General features: G+C 40.3%; 1 pseudogene; it reads left to right on the forward strand.

Moving 5' to 3' along the window:
• Window positions 1–692: 692 nt before the first annotated feature.
• On the forward strand, window positions 693–7112 carry LOC141342453 (tripartite motif-containing protein 16-like; annotated as a pseudogene).
• The last annotated feature ends 3825 nt before the right edge of the window (window positions 7113–10937 follow it).

Below are 10937 nucleotides of genomic sequence, written 5' to 3' on the forward strand. Positions count from 1 at the left end.
AACCCATTGGATGTTTATATATTACTTGGACTTGGATTTTAGATCGTTTTATTAACATTTAAAATGTAAGTTTGTGTCACTGCTGTTCCATTCTTCTTTCATAACTCTCAGTGGTTCACTCTACTAAATATCCGGAATGTTTTTAACTCTTTCTAATTAAAAAGACAGTGACAAAACAAGAGTTTTAAATTTATCATGGACATTATTTAACAAAGTTATCACATGACAATCATGCAGCAGTTCTAAAGGCAACAAACTATTCTACAATTATTTATGATTTGCACATTAAATAATTGTATAAATTGACGCGACAAGTAGACTCATTGTAGGGACAGTTACTAAATGAGAGAAAACGTTAGTATTTGTGGTCAGTAGAGGGCAGCATAGTGTAAGATTGCAACGTTACATGAGCGATCGACTATTACTACAGACATACTTTCAACAGCATGTAGGTATAGTTTTTTTTTTTTTTTATGTAACAGACATAGTTGAGTTAAAACCTTCATCCTACCAGCTCTCTCTCTTCCTCCCGATTTCCCTATTTTCCTCTCTCTATTGGCCACTCATACTTTCAGTTCACTGAAAGTGAAACTCATCACTGCTTCCTTTTTAGTCTGGGTGTGGGATTCAGCAGTTTTGTGTTGTTGTTGTTTCTGTTTGATGTCTACTATCTGAGATGTTTTTGCAGTAAAATGGCAGAATCCAATGTTTCTTTGGCTCAGGATGAGTTCAGCTGTTCAGTCTGTCTGGATCTACTCAAGGATCCAGTGACCATTACCTGTGGACACAGTTATACTGTATGAGCTGCATTAAAGGCTGCTGGGATCAGGATGATCAGAAGGGAGTCTACAGCTGCCCTCAGTGCAGACAGACCTTCACTCCAAGACCTGTTTTAGGTAAAAACACCATGCTGGCTGAAGTGCATGGAGAAACTCAAAAAGACAAAACTACAAGCTGCGCGTCCTGATCAATGTTATGCTGCAGCTGGAGATGTGAAGTGTGACGTCTGTACTGGGAGAAAATATAAAGCCATCAAGTCCTGTCTGGTGTGTCTGAACTCCTATTGTCAAAATCATTTTGAACAACATGAGAATCTCTTTAAATGTAAGAGACACAGTCTAATGGATGCCACTGGACAACTACAGGAGATGATCTGCCCTCAACATGAGAAACAGCTGGAGATTTTCTGTCGCACTGATCAGCAGTGTATATGTTATCCGTGCATGATGGATGAACACAAAAACCATGACACTATCAGCTGCAGCAGAGAGGACTGAGAAACAGGTATAAATGTTACTATAATGCAAAAATAACAATTGCAGCATGACACATATTAAAATATTTTATAAAAGGTTATGGTTTATCATGCTCTATGGGAAATGTATATATTTAAGTAAACTCTAAATAATAGTTAGCAACAGCAGTTAGCAACTACACTAACACTTAAATTTAACTGATTTGTAAGATTAACAAACAAAATAAATACAGCCGTTTCTAAAATTCTTTTTACATTTTCAAACTTATTGGTTATGTCACGTTCAAACAAGGAGGTCTGGGTCCAAATGCAGGTGAGGTAAGATGTAGGTTTAATTAACAAAATAAACAAACAAAGCAAAAGGCCAACACGGCACAACAATAACTTGAAACTTAAAACAATACAAAATAAACAGAACTGAAAACTCAGTCAAAGATCCAGGGAACACAGAACATACCAAACACGAGACAATGCAGACATGAATGCAGAGTGAGTGGAGATGATACTTATAGTCCTGATAGTAATTGTGAACAGGTGTGGGTGATCAGTGCTAATGACAAAACAGATGTGAAGAATCAGAGGAGTGAGTGCAAACAGCGACCTCAGGTGGCTGAGGGAAAACCCACAGCCCCGATCATGACAGTACCCCCTCTCTAGGCAAAGCCGCCTTAACCTAATGGGAGGCCCCGGGGCTGAGAGGTTTTGTAGGCCCCCCAAATCCCCCCGCCATCCACTCAATTTAGTCTCGTTTTAAAATGGTGTAATCTACATCATAAAATGCATTAGTTTCTTTCAAGACCTGGCAACAATGTGAGTTTTCCTTCTTTGAGCCAGAAAACACCATAATATTGTTATTAAAATATCTGCACCTCCGCTCCCTCCGGTGTGTGAAGCGATGTTTCTCCAGTGCTGGATGCATCTTCAGTAGCACTAGAGGCTGGTTTAAAAAATCCGGTGAGCTTTGGGATGCTCTTTAGCAGAGATTTTTCGCGCAACTCCTTCTTAATAAGGTTTTTTCTTTTCTGGGCACCGCTCTCAAACTTCCGACTAAATTAATGACACGGACACACCCAGTAGCGCAGGAAAGGGAGACCACCCCTGGTGGTGGGCTGTCACATGTCACTTCACCTGTCACGGGGGAGCTGTCAGTCTGACTGACTAACATTGTAAGCAACTATATAGACATTCAGATAATAGCTTTAGAGCCTTGAACACGAGAAAAAAAAAAAAAAAAAAAACGACCATCGGAGGCCCCTAAACTTGCGAGGCCCCTGGGCTTCAGCCCAGGTAAGCCCGTGCATTAAGGCGGCCTTGTCTCTAGGGAACGGCTTCCAGACGTTCCCAAAACCAAAATTCTGGAGGGAGGAGGAACGGTGGAAGGTGCATCAGGGGGAGGGATGGCGGGCCAGGCCCATGCAGCGGAGTCACGTGAGCGGACCTCACCGCCAGAGGAACGCGAGCTGGCCTCGCCGCCAGCAGAACATCAGCGGACTCTGCCGCCTGAGGAACGTGAGCTGGCCTCGCTGCCAGAGGAACGTCAGCGGACGCCGCCAGAGGAACGTGAGCTGGCCTGGCCGCCTGAGGAATAGGGGTGGGCGATATGACCTAAAATTTATATCACGGTATTTTTCATCTTTTGAACGGTGCCGGTATAATATCACGGTATTATGTTCCTGGTCTTGTTAAGAAGATCACAAATATTGTCTCTGTTCTAGAGCGATACTCTCAAAGCCATTGCTGTGTGTGAGTGCAACACTTCAACTACCTTCTGGCCATTGAAACGGTCCAACTCAGGCCCTTCAATGCTGATGAATAAGAGCCACTGAGATGTGGCTTCTCCAGTCAAGTCAATTTGTTAATTGAACTGAAACCCCTATGAGGTAGTGCTAGTAATAGTTCAGCAAGTAATAATGATCAGCAAGATTTCTGTCTTAATTTTTATAGTGTCGTCCATGAAAATGAGGCTCAGAGGTGCCATGAGTGCAATTAAATCTATAAATTCATGTTGAGATTAGTGTTTTTAAAATAAAATTTGGAATCCACAAGTATTTAAGATTTCAATAACTGAAAGGATCTGTCAGCAGGTGGCGGCAAGACACTGAAATTAATTACTGAATCGTATTGTTCATTTGATTCGTTAGAACACATGGTTCATTCAAGTGACTCTCATTATGAATGGGAAATTGAATCATTTCACTAGTTTAAAACGCATGTTCACTTATAAAGGAAACACTGCTGTGTTTGATTGGAGAACGGCGCAACTTCATTTAAACACAGCAGTGTGTCTTGTTCCAGAATAAATTTTGACTACGAAACAGACCAAAATCGGGCATAGTGTTATTCTCAGACAATCTAAGTCACTTAATAATAACGTCTCGTTTATTTAACAGCTGTATTAAATTAATATCTCATTTAAAAACTCCCATAAAAATATTAAAAGCTGTTCCTCATCTTAGTTTGCGATATCACAAAGCTCTATTATAATCAACGACACTCTCTGTACTGCGATCAATCTCTTACTTATACTATCTACACTTTGTTTAGAAGGAATGAGGTATGAGATATGTCTCTGATACATTACTTTGCTGTGAGCCTAGACACTTCGGCGTTTGGCTTTTCGGTGCATTTAGAACTTGCACAACAGGAACAAAGCAGCGATCGTATTTATCTCCGCCATGTCAATCGCGCCGTGTTGTTATTCGCGCGAGTGATGGGGAAACCTCCCGCGGATAAACTAGAGTGAGTGACGGGATGCGCATGCTCGCTTGACGTTTGGTGTGAACGCACTGACTGTATGTGCGCATGCAATTGACAACCAGTCGCAGGCAAATTAAACTTTAGTGCCTTATTATTTAGAATGAGCTATTGTTGATGTAAATGCAGCCGTTCAAGGCACATAATAGATTTATTACGGTATTGACGGTATTAGAAAATCCATGTCGTGGCGCAATGCCACACCGGTGTTAACTATGATACCGGTGTACCGCCCACCCCTACTGAGGAACGTGTGCTGGCCTCGCCGCCTGAGGAACGTGAGCTGGCCCCGCCGCCAGAGGAACGTGAGCTGGCCCCGCCGCCAGAGGAACGTGAGCTGGCCTCGCCGCCAGAGGAACGTGAGCTGACGCCGCCGCCAAAGGAACGTGAGCTGACGCCGCCGCGGCCGGAACAGAGAGAGCGGTCAACGCCGCGTCAGGAGCAGAGAGAGCGGTCACCGCCGCGTCCGGAACAGAGAGAGCGGTCACCGCCGCGTCCGAAGCAGAGAGCGCAGTCACCGCCGCGTCCGGAGCAGAGAGCGCGGTCACCGCCGCGTCCGGAACAGAGAGAGCGGTCACCGCCGCGTCCGGAACAGAGAGAGCGGTCACCGCCGCGTCCGGAACAGAGAGAGCGGTCACCGCCACGTCCGAAGCAGAGAGCGCAGTCACCGCCGCGTCCGGAGCAGAGAGCGCGGTCACCGCCGCGTCCGGAACAGAGAGAGCGGTCACCGCCGCGTCCGGAACAGAGAGAGCGGTCACCGCCGCGTCCGAAGCAGAGAGCGCGGTCACCGCCGCGTCCGGAGCAGAGAGCGCGGTCACCGCCGCGTCCGGAACAGAGAGCGCGGTCACCGCCGCGTCAGGAGCAGAGAGAGCGGTCACCGCCGCGTCCAGAGCAGAGAGTGGGTGATCAGTGCTAATGACAAAACAGACGTGAAGAATCAGAGGAGTGAGTGCAAACAGCGACCTCAGGTGGCTGAGGGAAAACCCACAGCCCCGATCATGACAGGTTAACAAACACATGCTGAACTACAAACTTTCCCAACAGAGGCAGCTGAAAGAGACACAGAGTAAATTTCGCCAAAGAATCCAGGAGAAACAAAAGGAGCTTGAGGAGCTGAGAGAGGCTATGGAATCTCAGAAGGTAAGTTTTGATTGGCTGCTTAAAGAGCTGTTTCAGACTCAGTTAGGACTCTCAGTCCTTTCAGTCCCACTGAAGCCCACTGTGGGGAACAGACTGTGTAAGAGCTGAGTGAATGGACTGATTCTCTGGCTTCTCTCTCTGTGTGTCCTAACAGCGCTCTGCACAGGCAGCAGTGGAGGACAGTGAGAGGATCTTTACTGAACTGATCCGCTCCATTGAAAGAAGCCACTCTGAGGTGACACAGCTGATCAGAGATCAGGAAAAGGCTGCAGTGAGTCGAGCTGAAGAACAGATGGAGCAACTGCAGCAGGAGATTGAAGATCTGAGGAGGAGAGACGCTGAGCTGGAGCAGCTTTCACAGACAGATGATCACATCTATTTCCTCCAGGAAACAGAGATCTGACAAACAGGACAGTGTTGTACAGAGAATCAAATGTTTTTGTCTTTAGCTGGTGTTTCTATTGTGTCTTTGTGTCTATGTAGAGTTTCCGGTCTCTCTTTGTCCCTCTTGGATCTACAGACTCACCCAGCATCACTGTCAGCTCTCTTTCCTCTTTTGATGATGTTGGTAAATCTGTGTCACGTCTGAGAGAGAAACTGGAGCATTTCTGTAGAGAGGAGATAGAAAAGATATCTAATATGGGTAATGCACTGGATCCTTCATTTACTCTCAGAAATATATCAGGCATCATGCATGCATAAAAAGTATATATGGAATACATACAATGTTCTCTTTTCTTTAATATTAAACTTCAAGTGTGTTGGTTTTCATAGTAAAATACATCAAGCCAGTATCCACCCCCAAACCCAAAAAAGGAGAGGAGTTTCTACAATGTAAGTAAGAATGTCAACACAAACACACACACACACACACACACACACACACACATGTTGGGTTTACATGTTTTATGGGGACATTGCATAGGCGTAATGGTTTTTATACTGTACAAACCATACTTTCTATTTCCCTACACCTACCCTACACCTAAACCTAGCCCTCACAGGAGATTGTGCACACTTTTACTTCATCAAAAAAACTCATTGTGCATGATTTATAAGCTTGTTTCCTCATGGGGACCTGAAAAATGTCCCCACAAGGTCAAAATCTACTGGTATTCCTATCCTTGTGGGGACATTTGGTCCCCATAACGTGATAAATACCAGGTACACACACACACACACACACACACACACACACACACACAGGGAAGATAAAAGAACTGTTTTCACTTCATGAAAATCTTGCCATCTGGTGTCAATAATCAAATTTAGAAGCAGCTTTTGTGTTTTATCTCTTTCAGATTCCCATCGGTTCACGCTGGATGAAAACACAGTCAATAATTACCTCCATTTGTCTGAGGAGAACAGAATGATTACTGAAACTAACACAGAGAAGTCATATCCTGATCATTCAGACAGATTTGATAGTTTGACTCAGGTGTTGTGTAGAGAGAGTGTGTGTGGACGCTGTTACTGGGAGGTTGAGTGGAGTGGGAGAGGAGTGGGTTTATCAGTGTCATATAAAAGCATTAGCAGGAAGGGACGGGGTGATGAATGTGCATTTGGAAATAATGATCAGTCCTGGAGTTTGTATTGCTTTCCCTCCAGTTACTGCAAATATTCATTCTGTCACAATTACAGAGAGACTGAGCTCCCTGAGGTCTCCAGCTCCTGTAGAATAGGAGTGTATGTGGATCACAGTGCAGGAACTCTGTCCTTCTACAGTGTCTCTGACACAAGGACACTCATTCACAGAGTACAGACCACATTCTCCCAGCCTCTCTATGCTGGGTTTAGAGTTTATGGATCAGTGAAACTGTGTGATATCACCAAATAGATTATATGAATTCATATAGTGCAGCATGTGATATTATCAATACAAATACATTTACAATACAATTAAAAACATTACTACATTTATCTAATAATAGTTGTATGTAAGGGTGAAAGAATAACAACAGTATTCATTGTTACCAGTGGCACAATTAATATTTATACTGTCACTAATGTATGCTGTAAATAAAAATATAAGAGCAAAATACCAAGATATCATTGATTTAGGCCTTTTGAATTAGAATATATGACATCACAGTTATGAATTTACAGCCTTGCAGTTGAAGATGCCACTTCATTCTATTCAAATATGAAACGGTGTGAATGAAAACAGACTGAAGTGTGATCAACAGTAAACAACTGAGACTTATATGAACATCTAAGCAGAGATTTTTTTTTCCAGTTTTGCTGTAGAAAAGTTGTAAATGACTAAAGATAGGTAGGAAATGGTGAGAAAGAGTTTTTTTGTAAATACATTAAGATAATCAGATAAATTACAACAAAACTAGATTCTTACTAATAAAAATTAACTACCAATATAGTTTAGTTTCATCTTTAATGTTTAAGGAATTTTAATTTCATTTTATGAAGGGAATTTAAAGTTATTAGATAATTATACATTTTGAGTTTTCCACATACTGTTCAAGTCAAAAGTTTACATACACCTTGCAGAATCTGCAAAATGGTAATTATTTTACCAAAATAAGAGGGATCATACAAAATGCATGTTATTTTTTATTTAGTACTGACCTGAATAAGATAATAATAGTTGAATTTATAAAAATTACCCCGTTCAAAAGTTTACATACGCTTGATTCTGAATACTGTGTTGTGAATGATCCACAGCTCTGTTTTGTTTGTTTGTTTGTTCATGAGTCCCTTGTTTGTCCTGAAAAGTTAAACTGCCTGCTGTCCTTCAGGTCCTACAAATTCTTTGGTTTTTCAGCATTTTTGTGAAAACTTTTTGAATTTGAAGAACATGGTAGATTTAACTTATTTTATCTACTGAGAAACATGTACGTATCTTATGGAGCTTCTGAATGCCAAAATATGATATGACAAATGTACACATCTTCAGTCTGTTCAAAAGTTTACACCTCTGCCTCTTAATGCATCAGTTTTCCTTCTGGAGCATCAGTGAGCGTTTGAACCTTCTGTAATAGTTGCATATGAGTCCCTCAGTTGTCCTCAGTGTGAAAAGATGAATCTCAAAACCATATAGTCATTGTTGGAAAGGGTTCAAATGCTGAAAAACCAATCCATGAGACCTGAAGGATTTTTTCATTCATTAACAATTATCACTAAAATAAACACAGCTATGGATCATTCAGGTAACAACACAGCATTAAGAATCATTCAGTATTCAGGTCAGTACTTAATAAAAAAGTAACATGCTTTTTGTTTGATTTTGCAGATTCTGTATTTTTCTGTTAATCTCTTTTTTTTTTCTTTTTTTTTTCTTCAAACAGATGAAATATACAATCATCTTCAGGAGAACATTAACAATGTAAAGAACGTAGAAGCTAGAAGAGGAGAAATAAAATACATTAAGAGGGTATGTTGCTTAGAATAAGAAAAAATATAAAAATAAATGACTACATAATAATAATAATAAAATAATAATAATGTAAGAGCAATGAAGGAAAGATATCTAAACCTAATCAGAGTTAATAGAAATTATTTTTCATATATTTCCAAAAACCTGACACATTTATTATTACTAGTCAAACAAAAAGATGTGAGCAGTGAGTCAATTTCAATCAGAAAATGTGAAAGAGTGAGAATTGAGCCCATAAGTTTTTGAAGGATTTGCCAAACAAAATAAAAAAGTTGAAAATATATTCTTTAAATTTATTGGCAGAGTCAGAGTAATAACAAATCTTTTAAGCAAAACGATTGCTCAAAGACAAGGGGTTTATTTAAATAAGAACACAAATCAAACCAAAACTTCTGAACAAATGCACAAAAAAAAATGTATTGAAGTTTGTTCTGTTAATCTCTGTGACGGTGACTAGTGCGAAGTGACGTCACCGAATTGGAGGCCGGGTGTTCCTCCAACGCGGCTCTTTCTGTGTAGTCACACGGGCCGGGAAACAACAACCCAGGCCGGGATTTTGCAGCGAGGCGGTGTCCCCACCACTCCGTCCGTGTCTGTATCCGTCTGTGTGCGTGTGTTCTGGCCGGTGCTCTCGTGATTCGGTAACCGGGCGAAGATGGCGGACCCGGCGGAGTGCACCATTAAAGTCATGTGCCGTTTCAGGCCATTGAATAGCTCGGAGGTGACGAGGGGGGACAAATACATCCCCAAATTTCAGGGAGAGGACAGCGTCGTGATCGGGGTGAGTGATATTTAAGAACGGAGTTATTTTGTATCGTTTCTTTTTCGGTTGGTCTCGCTTGAGCGGCTAATGCTAATGACCTCAGTCAGAACCAGAATTTGCCACGACCTGCTCATCTGAATATTTGACACCGACACCAGCCTCTTCATCCGGTCCGGTGACACCCGAAACTGACCGTTTAATTCGGACATAAATTAATTGAGTTCATTTCAATTGCGTTTCCTCATGAGCTTCATGCTAACCTCGTTAGCCAGCTTTGGACATTCAACGCGGAAACACTGTTATAGTTTGACACTTTTAGGACAGCAAACACTTATTTAATTCATTTTTCAGTTTATGATATGTATTGATTTCACATTGTAGGTTTAGATTATTATTTTAAACCTGTAAGTGTACATTTGGGCGTGGATATATGTTGAATGAGCAGGAAACTGTCCATATTTGTGAGCGTTTGTAAATACTAAGAGAAAATGTATATCAGACAGTCCCTCCAGGATTTCACGATTTTTTTTTGTGATTTTTGCGATGAAAATTATAAATTTTGTGGTGGCAAGTCCTAGAAATTTGCGAAAAATTTTGCGATTTATTTAATTATTTAATTTATTTATTAATAATTAGGATATCACATTTACCATATTAGGTATTATGTTAGAGGCTCAATTATCATACATAACACAAATCAAACATAAAATTTGTTTATTCTGATACATTTGAACTTTTAAAATAACCTATGGGCAATATTCTTATGTGACCTTTGTAAACATTAACAGCAGGTGTAGAAATTTATACTGTACATAGCCTACTTCATTTCAGTCGCATCTCTTTACATACTCTTTACATTTTGGTAGCCCAAAAATTAATTGAACTAGCCCAAATAAAAAAGCTTTTTAATTTTTTTTTTAAATATAGAAATTCAAACAGGAGTCTAAATGTCAATCAAATATGTTTTCAATACACAAATATAAACAAATATCAAGGAAGAAATTTTATTTCACTCTTTAGTGTATCTGCAGAATTTTTAAATATCAATTTAAAGCAATGTATGATCCTTTTTAAGAGCTGCACAAGTAAAATGAACAGAATGAGTGGGGTTGGACAATGTAAGGTAGAATTTTAGGTCATAAAATGACATGATTTATAATTCAGATACAGATTCACACAAAAACAATATCTTATACAATGGCATTTCAGCCTTTATACCATTAAAAGGGATAAATCAAGTATATAATTTATCATATTTAAAACATAAATATTACTGTCTCAATTGTTTAGATTTTTTAGAAGGCACATTAAAAACCCTATGTGTTTGCTGCATAAAAACAAACAGCTGAAAAATGTATTGGAAAAAATTCTAAAAAATTAAAATTAAAAATTCTGTCACAAGGGGGCGCTTTAGGAGCGCTGAAATATTATCGTTTCCCTAGTAACGGCTGTATACAAATCAGCTTTAACGCTGTTTTATCAGCATGAAATGAAAATGCCAACGACACGTTTCTGAGGACAGTCGGTTCTACTCAGATACATTCATTTAAAGACATCAGTGCTGCGTTTTGACTTTGAAATGTGCAGGGCTCATATTTATTCAATGACATCATTGCCTTTAGAAGTTTTATCCA

The sequence above is a fragment of the Garra rufa genome, chromosome 9 (genome assembly GCF_049309525.1).
Source record: "Garra rufa chromosome 9, GarRuf1.0, whole genome shotgun sequence".
Lineage (NCBI taxonomy): Eukaryota > Metazoa > Chordata > Actinopteri > Cypriniformes > Cyprinidae > Garra > Garra rufa.